Source organism: Pogoniulus pusillus, chromosome 10 (genome assembly GCF_015220805.1).
Source record: "Pogoniulus pusillus isolate bPogPus1 chromosome 10, bPogPus1.pri, whole genome shotgun sequence".
Lineage (NCBI taxonomy): Eukaryota > Metazoa > Chordata > Aves > Piciformes > Lybiidae > Pogoniulus > Pogoniulus pusillus.
The window spans coordinates 14394806-14411256 of record NC_087273.1 but is presented as its reverse complement, the minus strand read 5'-3'; the positions used below and the strand labels follow the sequence as shown (position 1 = coordinate 14411256).

Below are 16451 nucleotides of genomic sequence, written 5' to 3'. Positions count from 1 at the left end.
CCTTCTTCCAGAGGTTGCAGGTAGATGTGGCTCCTCCTCTGACCTAACTCAATGGGAATGATGTGTTTAAATGCCTGAGTAGCTTGTGAATTTTCCTGCTGGATTTTACAGAAATTTTTGATGTTGCTGCTTCACAGTTTGTAAATTCACTGGGATATCTGGAGAGACAACATAGAATCATAGAATCAACCAGGTTGGAAGAGACCTCCAAGATCATCCAGTCCAACCTAGCACCCCCCACCCCAACTTCTTTGGCTCATACAGAATCATAGAGGAAGTTCCTTTGCCCCAGGAACCTGTCTCAAGCAGTGGCACCACCTCTAGAGCTTGCCTGGCTTGTAAACAGGCAGTGCCTGGCAGCTGGCATGAGGCTGCTTCTGTGAACTGCCTTCCTGGTGTACAGTGTGGGTATTAGTGGGGCCAGTCAGGAGTAAGGACTTCTCATTTGTGCATGATTCTCATACCATATTCCTCTAATCTATGTAAAGAGTATCAGAGGATTTAATCAGTGGGGCAATGGAACTGAATACTCAAATTTCATGCATAGTTCTATTTTTTTACCCTGTTCCACTACAAAATGTTTGCCAGGCTTTTAATGTAAGAAACACTTGCACAGAGATGAGGCAGGGAGTTCCCATTAGAAATTAATTTCTGCTTATGGACTTAAAAAAATTAGTAACTTTGAGAAGTTGCCTGGAAATTGCTACTGCTTGAGAGCCAGGCCTTGATAGAAGGATTGCAGCCACCTGGAGAGCATTTCATCCTCCTCAGTCTCTCTGTAAAAGGTGAAGGTGGGCGTGAGCAATCCTACTGGGTAAGGCTATTGATGCCATTCATGATGTCAGGTGCTTTGCTGGGTTGGGACTGATGCTGATGAGGCCTGCAGCTCTCAAAATGCTCTGAGAAATATCTGTATAAAAGGTTAGAGGGAGGAATTGCTGCCAGCACAGGGAGAGAGTGCTCCTCAGAAGGAATGTGTACATGCAGATGTTTGGCTTTCACTGAAAGTTCACTTGATACAGTATTAAAATGTGGTGTTAATAAACTCAGATGAGAGTTGTAACTGAACTGTTGGCCAACTGGTGGCCTAATATGCTCCTAATTAGCGAGGTCCATCATCACGTAACTGTGGCTGGCTTTATGCTGATGTATCAGTTCTATCATCTAAGACTAGAAAGAGCTTTTCCTGACACTGTAGATGCACAAAACTTGTCTGAGCTTGCCTTCAGATTAAATTGATTTGTATGGGTCTGTACTCATTGGTGCTCTCTGAAAGTATAGTGGAAAATACATGGCATGCTTTCATGAGGATCATGTGTTTGTTTTTACTAGGACCCTTCTCTACAGTAACTTGAGAAGATTCTTCCTTCTTTCCAGGGTTTCTCCTGGAACTGTTACTAGGGCATTCTGTTGTTATGATAAATATCTGAAAACGAATGAAGAGGAATGCATGTGGTGTGAAGCACTTACTGGCACCACAGAATTGTGGCTTACATTTACAAGTCATTTAGGTAAGTCTTGTAAAGTCTAAAAGAGGGTATTTTGAAAGTATTATGTATTCTTAAAGGCTAATTAAAAAAAAATACCCTTGTTTTTTGTTCCATACTGTGACTGAGGATATTTAGCTGTGTAAAAGCAAAGCCACTTGTCTGCTTTTGCTATCAAGTCCTATTGCTGCTGACTTGCGTGCCACAGGAATGCCTCTGTTTTGAGCTGCAAATTGAAGTCCGAGTTTTTTTTCAAAGTGATAACTCGGAATCAATTGCACTTTTTCATTAGATTTTTAAATGGAATAAGCTGTGTTCCTTTATTGGCTCTTAAACCTGATATGAAAGTGCTGTTTTCTTGAAGTCCAATGGAACATACCCTTCTCTCCCTCCTTAAAGAACCATTTTAGAAAACAGAAGACATCATCTTCCATGATGAAGAAAACAAATTTTGTAGTTATTAATCATTGCAAATTCTTATATCTTACAGTTTGAAAGAATGTGGCTAATACTATATTAATTACAAATCTACTTTTGTCCCCTCCTTCCATTTATATTGACGCCTGCAGTTAGGTATCTGTTAACAGTTTGGATATGCTTTGCAGAACTCAGACTTAAAAGCTGAAATACTCTCAATTTTTTTTAAACTTTGTTTTATTTTGGGAAAGTTAAACAAAGCAGGGAGAGGCTGCACATTGATTTTTCGGGAAACTGACTATTAACCAAAATATAGACTATTTCAGTAAGTTAGAAAACCCATTCTTGAAGTTCCTGTTGCAGTTTGATAAGCAGCACAAATCTATCAAAGGTAACACCTCCTGTTTCAGTTACCTTCAAAAATGCTTCTTGCTTTCCATTCAGAAGATCTGAGAACAGTTTAAACAGACATTGTCTTATTTGTTTCATTCAATTAACAAATAATTTTACTTCTATTGAAGACAACTTTTCTTTTTTTCCAAGTAGGGGAAAACATTTATTACCTCAAAAAAGAGTTAAGTTTTTGTCCATGCTCAGTGAGATGTTTTGGAAGGCTGTGCTGCCTGTCCACATGTTGCATATTAAATAGAATTTATGTGTTTAGGGGTAATTTTTGTTTTGGTATTAATACTACTTGTTACCACTAGCACTAGATGGTGCAGAGGTTACACTTCAAAGATCACTACAGGGCCTTTTTCCCTCCCCTTCGTTTAGGTTTTGGGGTGTGTGCATTGTTTTTCTTTTGTTTCATTTTGTTCTTGGCTTGGTTTACAGTAAATCTTGAGACCTATAGGGTTGCTTAAGGAAATAAGTGGGGGGAAAAGAAAGCTTGGCTTGAACTAATTTATTTGGGTCTGTATTCATTGCATTCAGGCACGTCATGTTATCTAGTATGTAAGAAATGAATAAATTAATGAAACAAAGTTATGATTTAGGAAAGCATTTTGAAAATACAGGTCTTGTCTCAGGTTTTGGTATTTCTGTATAGAATACCTCATTAACAGCAAACAGTCTGATTCCCTTCTGAGAAATTCTGGTGGGATTCCAGTCAAACTGTTCTAATTGCATTCCCCTACCATATAAATAAGAGCAGTTTGCATAAAAGATCATGCCTTAAAAAAGCATGAAACAACTATCTGAAGGTACTGGTCAACATGTGAGTGAAATATGTAGTCACAGGATGAGGATAAAGGAATTCTAGTAAAACTACATTTCTGCTGGAGAGTTTGTTTCTAAGATGTTGCAGTACTTACCCTGGATATCATGCAACGTAGCCCACAAGGTGCATGTGGAATCTTTGCATTGCTGCGTGTGGGGCTCTGGGACAGTTTACTTCTTTGACTGACTGTAATCGCTCAGACCACATGACCTCATTCAAATGAATACTCTTCCATCCACTACTTGTTATGTGAATGTATAGTTTAAAAATAATTAAAAAAACCCCAATAACCTCCAAAACTAAGAAAGGAAAAAATGTCAAATAGATACAACTCGTCCTGGAATTAGTTTGGTTAGAAAGGTATAAACCTGTAAGTCTGTTGTGGTGTTGTGACAGATGCTTAAGGGAAAGAAATTGACCAACTGCTCTTTTTTTACTGACCTAAACCAGGATTATACAAATAAGATAGGATTTATCTCTAGTAACTACTTGATTTCCCACTTACCTGTGCTTAAAGATTTGTGAGGACTTGCAAAGATTTAGGGAAAATAAAACAACCTCCCAACGAAATGCCGTCTCAGACCCTCAAGCCTATCCCCCAGCCATTCCTTTTTATTGAGCTGGCAGATGCACTGAAAGTGTAGCTGCACCACTAACCCCTTAGACAGTCTTGGAGGATCCACAGCCTCAGCCTGAGTGGCTTTAACTGCCATGTTGAGCTGGCTCAGGAGAGAGCTTATTCTGCTGTATCCCTCCTCACAAGGTTCTGCTCAATCCATTTGGTTTTATGAAAATAAAATGAGCAGAGGGCTCAGACGAATCTGCTGTGGAATTAATGCATGATCCTATTAGAACATGCTTAAGCTTTACTAGATCTCTTAATTTAGTTTAGATCAATCTTAAACTGTATTTGGATCAAAATAATTCCCGTTTGGGAGAGATAATTAGGTGATGTCTTGGGTAGGGTAAGGTACAGTAACTCTTAATGTGTTCACTGGGGTAATCAAGGGCTTTCATCATCAGTGATTGTACATTAGAGTGTGTTTTTCTTGCTGTGACTATAAATACTTCCCCAGTACTCTTTCTGCTTTTCTGTGAGTTAAATTATAAAGGCACAGCATTTAAAGGTCTCATAAGAAGACTAAGTTCTGTGTCTGAGTCTGGTCACACCCTTGTGAAGACTTTTAAAAGCATCTGAATAAGTCAGTTTGTGCTGCTCTCCATAATGTTCTGGTCTCTGCTAAAGGCCTGTGTTGCACAAATAGAAGATGCGAGAATGAAATGATTCAGAGTCAGTGTCTGTGTGTGTGTCTCATGTATCTTCAGCTTCTGTGAGGCTGAGACAAGGTGCCTGGCACCCTGCAATGCTCACATGCTCACATGCTCAAAATGCTCCTGGTGTCTGCCCTGAAAGCACTGGCTGGCTTAGTTTGTAAATATGGTCAAGCCAATAGTAACTGTGAAACTATTACTGCCTATCGAGTTGAATATAAGGAGAGATTAGAAATACAGATGCAGTAGAAGACTGAGAGTGTACCAGATGAGTCATGACAAAGTTATTTGAGTAGACTTAAGCAGCTAAATGTGGCTATTACTTTTGCTGAAAGTTACTTGTATCTCTCTAGCATGCAGATGCATTCCCTTCAGGCTAGGAAGGCATGGAGCTATCAGTGGAAATGAGCAAGATGGTGATGGATTAATAAAAAGCACATCCTGTCTCCAAGGCAGTCACTCATTGACCCCTGTGTGTGCATCTCTCTAGGTTTCTCTACAACTTCTCTTTACACTTCTGAGAACTGCACAGTGGTCATTCAGAATGCTGGGTAGGATATTGCCAGTCTTTACTGCACTGCAGCTGATCTCTTGTACAGTGACTTCTGTATTACATTTTGCTTACTTTAGTGGACTCTTTGGAGCACTGCATAGGTTTTTGACCGTATATTTGAATGTAAACAGCAGGGCTCAGAATGAATATATCAGGCTTAATATTAATGTGATTTTTTTGTACTGAAGTGGCAATTTCACTGAGTTTTGTGGATGTAAATACATCCTGTTCACTTACATGGAATGATTTGCTTTTTCTCTCTGTTTGCTTTCAGTTTTCCAAAACAGCTGTGTAAAGCCTTGTCTCTTGTAGACATGAAGCTTGTTCAGTTGGTTGAAATTGTATTGTTGTGTTCTGGATCTAGTATCAGGCCAGTAGAAGCAAAAGTGATTTCCATTAAGATTAGGCCAAATATTTTTGGACAGCTGATGACGAGAAGGGGCACCTCTCATTTACTGACAACAAGGAGTAAAAAAATGTTAGACTTTTGGAATGAGTAGAAGAAATTTGAGCAGATAACTTTTAGCAGTGGAGGATGTTATAGTAAGGTTAGTCCTGACCCACATGGTTATGCATTTCATGCGGCTAATTACCTAATAGAAAGTGACTTTGCTGTCTTACTGGTGTAAAGAGCAGGAGCTGTAGGTAGTGACTCTCTCTCTTTCCCATTTTTAGCTTTGAGGTGCAACTCCCAGCTTCTGTAATGTTGATTTGGTCAACAGCCATGCAGGCAGACTGGAGAGGACCAGGCTGATGGGGATTGCAAGGACTGTGACAGTTTTACCTTCTGTATATTTTTGCATGTTTCCCATAACAACATAACCATCTCCTCTCCCAATCCAAAAACACAAATAGTATACAGATTTATTGTGTTTTCTCAGTTACCCTTCAGTTGTAAACTTCCCTAGAAGCAATGTAATGACTTTGGATGGAAACATATTCTGGATAAACAGACTGCTTAGGAGAAAGAAACAGACTTCTGAAACTGACTGTGATTTAGGTCTTACAAATTCAGTTCCTCCACTTCAGAGAGTGTTTACCCTTCTAAGTACATGATGCAATACACCATAGGCTTGCTTTCTACTCCACCCTTTTGAACATAAACCAGACATTTTGGAGATCAGAGTCATAAAAATTACAAATGGCTATTATTGAAATCATTGAATCAATCTGCCTTTCAAGGCAGGCTCATTCCCAAGTGTAGATCAACAATGGAGTTTGGTTTTGGTTGTGATTTCGTTAGGGAGTGCAGTACACATCTGCAGCGGAACAAACTTCTGCCTCAATATTCAGTGCTGCCTGCTGTGGAATATATGATGTGTGTGAGTGAACTTCTCATCTGCTTCTTCACCTGCAGCCTTCTCCTTCTAGGAGTTAAGAACAAAATGTACTAAGCTAGTTAACCTGCAACTTTTCTGGAAGATACTTCTTTTGTCTTCTCTATCTTCATTATCCATGTACAGTTTGTAGTTTTTTGGTTCCTTTTGGGCTATGTGGGACATCTCCATCTACTTTTATACCTCTGCATAAGGACAATGATTCTTGATTTTATCTTTCCCCATTATCAGTGAGCATTGCAAATATTCAGTGCTTTCATTCCTTTCCCTCAGTAACATCTTCCATTCTAGGCATACTTTTTACCATTGAAAATGCAAAATGGGTGAAGATGTGAGGTAATTGGCAAAGCCTCTGAGCCTGCAGAGATGCTACAGAGCTACAGTTCTCTGCCTTAAAATCTCAGTTCAAAGTAAGAGAGAGCTAAGGATCCTTATGAGAAATAAGGTGAAGGAGAACTGAGTGCATTGCATGTAGCAGGAAGGAAGGGCAACTTCAAAGATGTCCAAACCTGAATATCTTGAGATTCTCTTCAACAAGTATATTGAGTATCTGCTTTTCTAAGACTTTCCATGTGCAGGGTTTTTTTAAAAGTTTGTTTCATTCAGAAGCAAGTAGAATCATCATAGAATCAACCAGGTTGGAAGAGACCTCCGAGATCATCCAGTCCAACCTAGCACCCAGCCCTATCCAATCAACTAGACCATGGCACTAAGTGCCTCATCCAGTCTTTTCTTGAACACCTCCAGGGATGGTGCCTCCACCACCTCCCAGGGCAGCCCATTCCAATGGGAAATCACTCTCTCTGTGATGTAGGTGATGTTAAAGCTGCAGAAGGATATTGCTTGTGTATATGGTCACAGTAAGTGAAGTGTGAATGCAGTAGCTGTAACTCCTTGTTTCCAGGATTTCATTTCAGGTAAGTTTTGATGTGAATGGCTGTAGAAAGCATGACATCTGCACTCTTTAGATTGCTTCAGTGGGCTGCTTTCTTGACTATGTTCTGAACTGTATTTCCACATAACTCCCCATGTCCTGTGCAAGTGTCAAGGAATGGGTGAGGATTAAGGAATATGGGTGGTAGAGAAGAACAACTGCATTTCATTGGGTTTATCCCCTCCGTATGTTGATAAATCACGGTACAGGTCACTTGGCTGGAAACAAAGTTGGTGGCCATTTTGTCATAGAATGATAGAATCAGTCAGGGTTGGAAGGGACCACAAGGATCATCTGGTTCCAAACCCCTGCTGTGGGCAGGGACACCCTACCCTAGATCAGGCTGGCCAGAGCCTCATCCAGCCTGACCTTAAACATCTCCAGGGATGGGGCTTCCACCACCTCCCTGGGCAACCCATTCCAGGGTCTCACCACCCTCATGGTGAAGAACTTCCTCCTCATGTCCAGTCTGAATGTCCCCACCTCCAGCTTTGTTCCATTCCCCCTAGTCCTATCACTACCTGACATCCTAAAAAGTCCCTCTCCAGTTTTCTTGTAGGCCCTCTTCAGATACTGAAAGGCCACAATAAGGTCACCTTGGAGCCTTCTCCTCTCCAATCTGAACAGCCCCAACTCCCTCAGTCTCTCCTCTCAGGAGAGGTGCTCCAGCCCTCTGATCATGAGTACCTCAGACTTCTCCATATCACTCCATGTCACAACAGTTAATGGTCTCGAACTATAACTAAATGATGTGCCCCAAGAATAATTTACATCTTTACATCTTTGAAACCATAGCAAAAAATCATAACAAGATGCTGATCCAAGAAATGTAGAACATCAGTTAATGGAGGGGCAGATGTGACTGGGTTGGAGGGCAGAAGGGCTCTGCAGCGGGACTTTGACCACCTGGACAGATGGGCAGAGTCCAAGGGGATGGCATTCAATAGCTCCAAGTGCAAGGTGCTGCACTTGGCCACAACAACCCCATGCAGAGATACAGGCTGGGGTCGGAGTGGCTGGAAAGCAGCCAAACAGAGAGGCATCTGGGGGTGCTGATTGATACCTGCCTGAACATGAGCCAGCAGTGTGCCCAGGTGGCCAAGAGAGCCAGTGGCATCCTGGCCTGAATCAGGAATGGTGTGGCCAGCAGGAGCAGGGAGGTCATTCTGCCCCTGTACTCTGCACTGGTTAGACCACACCTTGAGTACTGTGTTCTGTTCTGGGCCCCCCAGTTTAGGAGGGACATTGAGATGCTTGAGCATGTCCAGAGAAGAGCGACGAGGCTGGTGAGAGGCCTTGAGCACAGCCCTACGAGGAGAGGCTGAGGGAGCTGGGATTGTTTAGCCTGGAGAAGAGGAGGCTCAGGGGTGACCTTATTGCTGTCTACAACTACCTGAAGGGAGGTTGTGGCCAGGAGGAGGTTGCTCTCTTCTCTCAGGTGGCCAGCACCAGAACAAGAGGACACAGCCTCAGGCTGCACCAGGGGAAATTTAGGCTTGAGGTGAGGAGAAAGTTCTTCACTGAGAGAGTCATTGGACACTGGAATGGGCTGCCCGGGGAGGTGGTGGAGTCGCCGTCCCTGGGGCTGTTCAAGGCAAGATTGGACGTGGCACTTGGTGCCATGGTCTAGGCTTGAGCTCTTTGGTAAAGGGTTGGACTTGATGATCTGTGAGGTCTCTTCCAACCCTGATGATGATACTGTGATACTGTGATACTGATACTGTATTCCACACATAGATTGGTGGCATGATGTAGGTCATTTGCATAGATACAACTTCATGAAGTCTGTCTGCTGTGGTGACCTGCATGAACTTAATTAGTTTCAATGTGTTTTACAATGCAGAGGGGCTTCTGGCACTGGCCTCATTTCTTGCTGTGGCACTACTGACAGAAGGAGAGAATAGATGCTGCTGGTAACCGTTGCTTCCTGTAGTGCCTGAAGAACATGGCTGTGGTATAGAAGGATAAATGCATTCAGACACCAAATAAACAAAAGAGATACAAGAATACTAAATTATATTAGACTGAAAATGAAATCCTTATGACTTTCTTTTTCTTTGCTATCTATGCTTGGCTGAATCTACTGGCATGGCAGTCCCTCTGGGACCTGGAGTTATGCTGATCATGCCTTAGCTTCCCGGGGCACAAGTTGAGGCTGCATGTTCTCCATTTTGTTTCTACTCCTCTGTACCATAATTGCTATGGAAAAGGATGGAGATTTAGGGTACTTCATCAAGTCTCTGCCCTCACCTTGGAGCTTTGACTGAGACTTTACTGGACTCATGAAAATAGTACTTGGCTATTGAGTCACGTTAGCTGTTTCTATGCAAACCTGTCTAGCCTCAGGGCACGTTCTACAGGTTGCACATGGTGCTATGTTGCTATCATTGCATTTTGTTGTGCTGCTTTTAGTTCACACTCTCCTCTGTAGCTGTAATTTCTACTGTATTCTCTTGTTAAAAACATGCATGTGAGCATTATGGCTGTTGTCCATGTCTTTCCTCCAGACTCCTGATAATATCCTTCAGATAAACACAAATATAAGCATCAGAAAAATAAGTAGCAGGTCTTTAAAGAAACCTCTCACAGTACAGAGTACTTTCAATTGTACATTTTAGTTTCCTTAAAATATGCAATGTAAATATTATCAGCATCAATTTAGTCTTAGTTAAAACTCATCAATCAGTGGTAACAGTGCCTTGTTTTATTCACCCAAACGCTCATGAGACTACTTGTACTTTGCAGCTAAGCCAGAGACTTCTGCTTCTCAGACTCTGTAATCTGTCCGGAATGTCTTTGCAGAAGGAATTATTCCACAGCTGCATTTTAGACAAATGGATAGATGGATTTGAACTGGATGATCTTGGAGGTCTCTTGCAACCTGGTTGATTCTATGATTTTAAAAGAAAAAAAAAAACAAACCAAAACCCAACCAACCAAATAAAAAACCCAAGCCAACACAAAAAAACCCCAAAAACCCACACACCAAAAAGCCCAAGAAAATTGGTTAGTGGTTTGTTTTTTTCCTAATTCAAAACTTGTTATGTTATTATCTCATGGAGGTGCAAATGCTGCTGAATCTTTCCTTTTAACTGCACACACACACACAAATCCTAACAGAAAAATTTCTTCTGCAGTCTTTTGACAAGTAGTTAAAGGTTTAATCCTTGAGTAAGAGTTGCTTTCCTTAAATAAGAAGATGGGGAGGGAGAAGATTGAGAGGAGGAGTGAGGTTAATGTATGAGTTTGGGTAAAAAATATTCTCAAGATTCTTCAGAACTACTACACAGAAAGAGAACTGCCTATTTTCTGCTCTATGCTCTATTTGATACCATTTTTTTGTCCTTTTTTTGGTGGCTTTCTCTTCAATAAAGGCATTTTATCAGAAACAAGATAACATTTATGACTATGAAAGATAGTCATAAATAGAAACTAAGATAACAGTTATGACTCTTTTCATCCTCTGAAAGGAATACAAGGAGTGCTTAGTTCCTCACTGGTACAAGGATTCTGAATTTCTCATGAGCTTCCTCTTTTCATGCCTTCCCCAGTCTGTTGGAGTAGCTTTTAAGAGTTGAAGCATAATTTTAAGTTAGTCAGATAATGATCCTGTGCAATGCAGAACCTGTGTGCTCAGAGATGACACCATGAAGTGCCTTGTGAATCAGAAAATGTTCTGACATTGTAGAAGGGCTGAAGCATTTGTTAAATGCTGCTGAGTATCAAGTGATGCCACGGCTGTAGTGTGCTTTGCCCTGTCTGCAGGTAGTCTTGTCTCTCAAAGCTAATTTTTAATAACAACTAGACAACAGTTGAATCTGAGCAAGCTTCAGCCTAAATGTCGCATTTCAGACGCTGCTAATGTAGTTTGTTGTTTTGAGAACAGTCAAGGAGACTTTTCAACAGTCAGCAACAGAGTTGGGAAATACTCAAATATTTCTGTTTAGAGGCCTTTGTGGCCACAAAGAAAAAAATATGCTAATTTCAACCAGATCTCTGTGTTCTCAACTAAACTAGTAGCTTGTACATTATAGACATATACAAAGCTTTTCCCCTCCCAGGAGATGTTATAGCTGTGAATGACTCTTGGAAAAGAGAATTAATTTGCTGCCACAACCGGATGAACTATAAAACTGAGTATAGATGATAATTCTGTTATGTTTTCTTGCTTCTGCAGCAGCCAGCTTGCATTTTTCTTCTTAATTTCATAGAAAGAAAACAGCTTTCAGTGCTTTGGTTTTAGAAGTTGTGGTAGAATTATTTTTATGATCTCTTCCATTTTCTTGCTGCCATACATCTGGCAGTCAGACGTGAGAGGCTAAGGACTCTGTGTGGACTAGACCAAAGCCTTTGACAGTTACAACTACTGTACTGATAGTTATAATTAACTTTATTGTTTCTAGTAAAGTATTTTCTCCATTTATTTCCCCACAGAAAACAGAACTTCTTTTTAAATGAATGTTTTTTTTTTTTTTTTTTTTTTTTCTGTGAAATGTTGTTTCAATTACTGTAGTGGTCAAGCTTGGCTCATAATTGTACTATGAAAGTGTACAGCATTCATACTTCAAACAGTGCAAAGGTGCAAGCAGCTTTAAACAGGTTACTTTGATTGATCCACTCCTAAGAGATGCCATCTACATATAGTCAAGATATGAGTCCGGTTTCAAATCTAAATGTGACTAAATTCCACTTGATTTTTTATTTGATTTCAGTAAAATTTCCTGGTTTCCTCTTTAGGTTCTATTTATATTGAAGGGGGGAAAATAATCTGCAAAATGACTGTCTGTTTTATTGTATTTCAGTCTGGCTGGTGCCTCCTGACCATGCTGTTCTTGGACCCTGTGGTTTGCTTCACCCTGAGCAGGCTGATATCCAAGGAGTGAAGTAGCAATCTCCAGAGGAGCATCCTTCCCAGGTATTAGTGACAAACATGTCTCCTTAACACTGTTGCCCAGGAGCTTCCCAATGCTGCAAGGGAGCCCAGTGTTGTTTGCAGTTCACCTGTATGCCTTTGGACCTTGTTTGCTATGGTCCACAGCCCATCCAGTGCTGAGCCCCTCAGCTTACAGACAGTGGGGCCTGGATGTGGTTTTCCAGGGAGCTGTGGAACAGCCTGTACCCAGGGACTTCTATACCCTTCCTGAAGAAGTTAGCTTCTTGCTCCCACTCAAAGACCTGCCTTGAACATGATGCCTTTGTAGTAATGTCCTTGTTGCAAGCATCTGCTGTTTACATTAACCAACCTCTTCAGCAATCATCTCTTTGCTCTGTATTCTGGAATGCAGTTACAAGTGCCTGGTGTCTCCAGTGGGAAGTCCCATATTCGATTTTTATTTCAGGTTGCAGTTCAGTGTGGAGAGTGCAAAAGGAGATTTTCTTTTTTTTCCCTTTTCCTTTTTTTGTGGCACTGTATTAAGACCACATCTCCTCAGGATGACATAAACTGAATCCAAACTGTAGTCAACATTGGCTAATACTCTCCTGCAAAAGCTTGGTTTTGTGACTGAGCTTTTCCTTTTGTAAGCCAAATGGCAGGATAGGCTTAAAAACAGTGACAGGATGGTCACCCTCACAACCCGTTAGGAGCTTGATATCTGGGAGACTGAAAATACTCTAGATTAAATCTCTGCCATTGTAACTGCCCTGACTGTGGCCTTTGTGATGAGCAGCTGGGAAGCCTCAGACCACAGCCAGAGAGCTGCAGGCCAGTGTTTGCAAGACTGCAGCATGATAAAAGCAGCTGCAAGCAGCAAGTGGGACATGGAGCTGAGGGCAGGGAGCAGCTAGGCTGAGGCCTCTTGCAGCAGAGGACCAAAATCTAGGAGCCTCTGTTCCACCCCAGCCCCTGGCCTGGGCTTGAGGGGTAGCACATGCTCTTCCTTGCTGCCATTTGGAGTTTTCTTTTGTTCCTGGGCATGGTAAGCAAAACACAAAATTAACACACATTAATGTAATTATTTTTATCTCTGGAATGAAATCAATTTATTATTTGTGTCATTGACTTGGGAAGGGCAGGTTATTCATCATATCTGATTGCATTAAGCATTTAGCCTGAGTGAGACAGAGATGTACTGCAGCCAGTGACCTGTGATGTTCCTTCTGATTCACTGTGTAATCCTTTTTCTAGACAAAATGGATGATGCTGAGGAAGAAGTAATAAAATTAGTGTTAAGCATGTTTCTGAATTTTCAATCACTGTTATGCAGACTTCCCAAGCCTTTTCAGATCTTGAAGCCTCTTAAGGAAAAATCTCTAGGTACAGTGTAGCTTTTCACAGGATTTTAAAATCATTCATTTGAACCTCTGAACTTTGAGAACTGACATCCAAGTTTGGCAGACAGGCATTTTCTTCAGAGTAAAGATTTGGTTTGGTTCTTTTTAAGAACTTTTATAGCTTAACTTCCCTTTCCTCAAAGCAGTGCTGAAAACAAGGCAGTGGCTACAAAGCTGTATTCCAGAGCAGAACGCACAGTCCCCAGAGCCCCACTCCTAGCATCCCTCCTTCCTGCATCGGCTTTGTTTTTCCTGCAGTATATGTGCCACAGCCTCTCTCTCCAAAACATGCTAAGGTTACCTGTAAAGTGGCAGTGAGATTAGTGGAGCCTGGGATAGTTGTCGAGATGTTCTTGGCAAGGAAGCCTTGTTTAATGGCAGTCAACTTGTTCCACTTTCTAGATGAAGTTAGGGAAGCAGTGGAATGTATGTCCCTTGCACATTCTTCACTCACATTATACAAAGTGATGCTATTCCATTCAGGAAAGTAATGAAAGAAGAGCCTGGTTTTTGGCTTTCTCATTCTTTTTGTTATGTTAGGAGGGGATGTTATGAGAATTCCTTTTATTTAATTAAATCAGAGTCACATATGAAGACTTAGCTGGGAGGTGAGGCATGTACTGAAGTTCAGTAGTGGAAACAATATTGGAATATTTGTTGTGGTTTCTAGAGCTCAAGCAGTTTTATTTTAAATGCAATGATCCATGATAGCTGCTTTATTTAAATAACTGCAAGAAGTGCTTCACTTCAGTGGTCAGATTGTATCCTCAGTTTATGTGGCAGAGTTAATATGAGTTGTGAAGTTTTTACCTGTCAAATTAGTTGTATTGCTTATATGTGAGTCATTGAACTCCTTGGATCTGAAATGATGCCTGGAAGCCCTGTGGTCCAACTACCTGCTGAGAGAGAAGCCAGCTTCAGTTCAGGGCCTTGTCCAACTGAGATCTGAAAATCTCCAAAGGTTAAATGCAACTTTTCTAGGCATCTTGCTCCAGTGTTGGATTATGTTTGCTGTGAAGAACTTCTTCCTTCTGCCACTTGTTAGGAAGAAGTTCTTTACAATGAGAGTGATAAAACACTGAAACAGGTTGTCCAGGGATGTTGTGGATGCTTGCTCCCTGGAGATGTTCAAGGCTAGGTTAGATGAGGTCTTGAGCAACCTGTTCTAGTGGGAGGTGTCTCTGCCTATGATGGGGGGTTGGAACTAGATGATCTTTGAGGTTGCTTCCAACCAAAACCGTTCTGTGGTTGTGTCTGTTGCCACTTGTCCTTTTGCTCCAAAAAGAATCCTGCATCATCTCCTTTATAGAAATTGGTTAGGTAACTTGAAAACAGCAGTAAGATCCCTACTGAGGCAGCAATTTGAAATCATGGAATTTCTAGTCTGCTGCATTGCAGAATAAATATAATGTAGATAGTCCTCAGTTAGCTGATTCTGCTCTAAAACAGAGAGAGAGCACATTCAGGGTCCTCTGAAAGTGGGCAGTAAGCTCTGATATGGTTCTTTGTGTCTATTTTCTGTACACTTGAAACCTCTTGCCACAAAGTTAAGAGTCCTTTCTGTTTGTTGGTCACAGTGGATGTTCATGCCTTTTTTTTTGTTTTCCATGCATTGCAAGGATTCTCCATCATACAGACAGAGAGTTCTGGATTTCTGGCTCTATCATGGATGTCTGCCTCTGAGTCTACATCTTCGCAGAAGTTTGGATCATTGCCTTGATTCAGTCAGAGAGCTGCCGATATGCTGAGGCTGGTGCTCGCTACCCCGGTGAGTATGTTGTCAAATATATTTATGCCTAATATTTTGTTTCAGAGGAACTGATGAATATGAAAAATAGTTCATAACTTCAGAGGATGTTAGCTGTGGATTTCACAAGTCCTCTGAAGGCAAGGAAGCAGCATTATTAGCAGAACTGTGTAGTGTATAGGAGACAATCTAGGTCGTCAACCAGATTGAGCTCTGCTACCTGTTAAGATCCACTTTAAGCAAACAGACTGATCTTTCTGAATTCCAGTCAAGTAACTTTGGGCCTTATGATTTTATGCAATGGACAAGCTGAGCTGATTCTGGAACTGATTGTGTTGTTTGAGTTTGTTGGTAATTTGTTGGTTAAGAAGAATGTTATACATAGCTCAACATTTGGGTGTTACAGCAAGAAATATGGTTCAGAGATTAATCTGTTGCAGATTCGGATGGTGCCTGGAGCCAAAATACTGTGATCTTGAGGATTCTACTATTGTGATGTGAAGTCTGTTATGTAATCTCTGGTGGCTAGGCTAATTTTTAATACTTGCATTAAGAAATCATAGCATTGTGTTTTGTTATACTCCAGGTCATTGGTCTAAAACCCCTTAACACTGAACAGACAAGTTTTTAAAGGTAATGAATGTGTCATTCGTGCATGTACATGATTTGAAAAGACTTATTGTGGAAGAATTTCTCGCCAGTCGAGGACATAAAGTCATAAACATGGGTAACTGGCGCTGAGAACGTCCTTGGTTCCCAGCGAGGCTAGGAAATCGAGATGTAAACAACTGAGCACCCCACACACAGCTGCAGTGGGCAGAGACTAGATAACCAAGGGGGCTGGAGTGGGTGGTCTGGGAGGTTGACCCTTGGAATGTTGTGATAAGTTAACCTATGTGCACATTACATGTAACCTTTCAATTATCACCTGTAACCAATCTTAAGCTGAGCACGCCTCTTGTTAGAATGCATATAAGTCACTGTATCACGGAAATAAAGTGGATTTGACCATCTAACCATATTGGTGAACAAAGAGTCATCTTCCCATAGCGCTCCACCGAACGTGATTCCCAACATCTGGCGCTCGAACAGAGGAGTCAGGACACAAGCCGGCCGCAGGTGAGACTGCGTTGGGGGCCGGAGGGTTGGCCCGAAGACAGAGGGGTCCGATCAACTTGTGGGACGTTCTCCGTATCGGAGAGAGTAAGCGTC

The 16451-nt window shown here is 41.4% G+C and overlaps 1 long non-coding RNA gene across 2 annotated transcripts; it reads left to right on the top strand.

The window, feature by feature from the left end:
* Positions 1 to 815: 815 nt before the first annotated feature.
* On the top strand, positions 816 to 15598 carry LOC135178759 (uncharacterized). 2 transcript variants are annotated; one of them, XR_010303737.1, is made up of 4 exons: positions 816 to 845; positions 1333 to 1511; positions 12022 to 12134; positions 15112 to 15598. It is a non-coding gene; the product is annotated as an uncharacterized LOC135178759 (long non-coding RNA). The 2 variants fall into 2 exon arrangements; XR_010303736.1 differs by having other exon boundaries at positions 824 to 921.
* Positions 15599 to 16451: the final 853 nt, after the last annotated feature.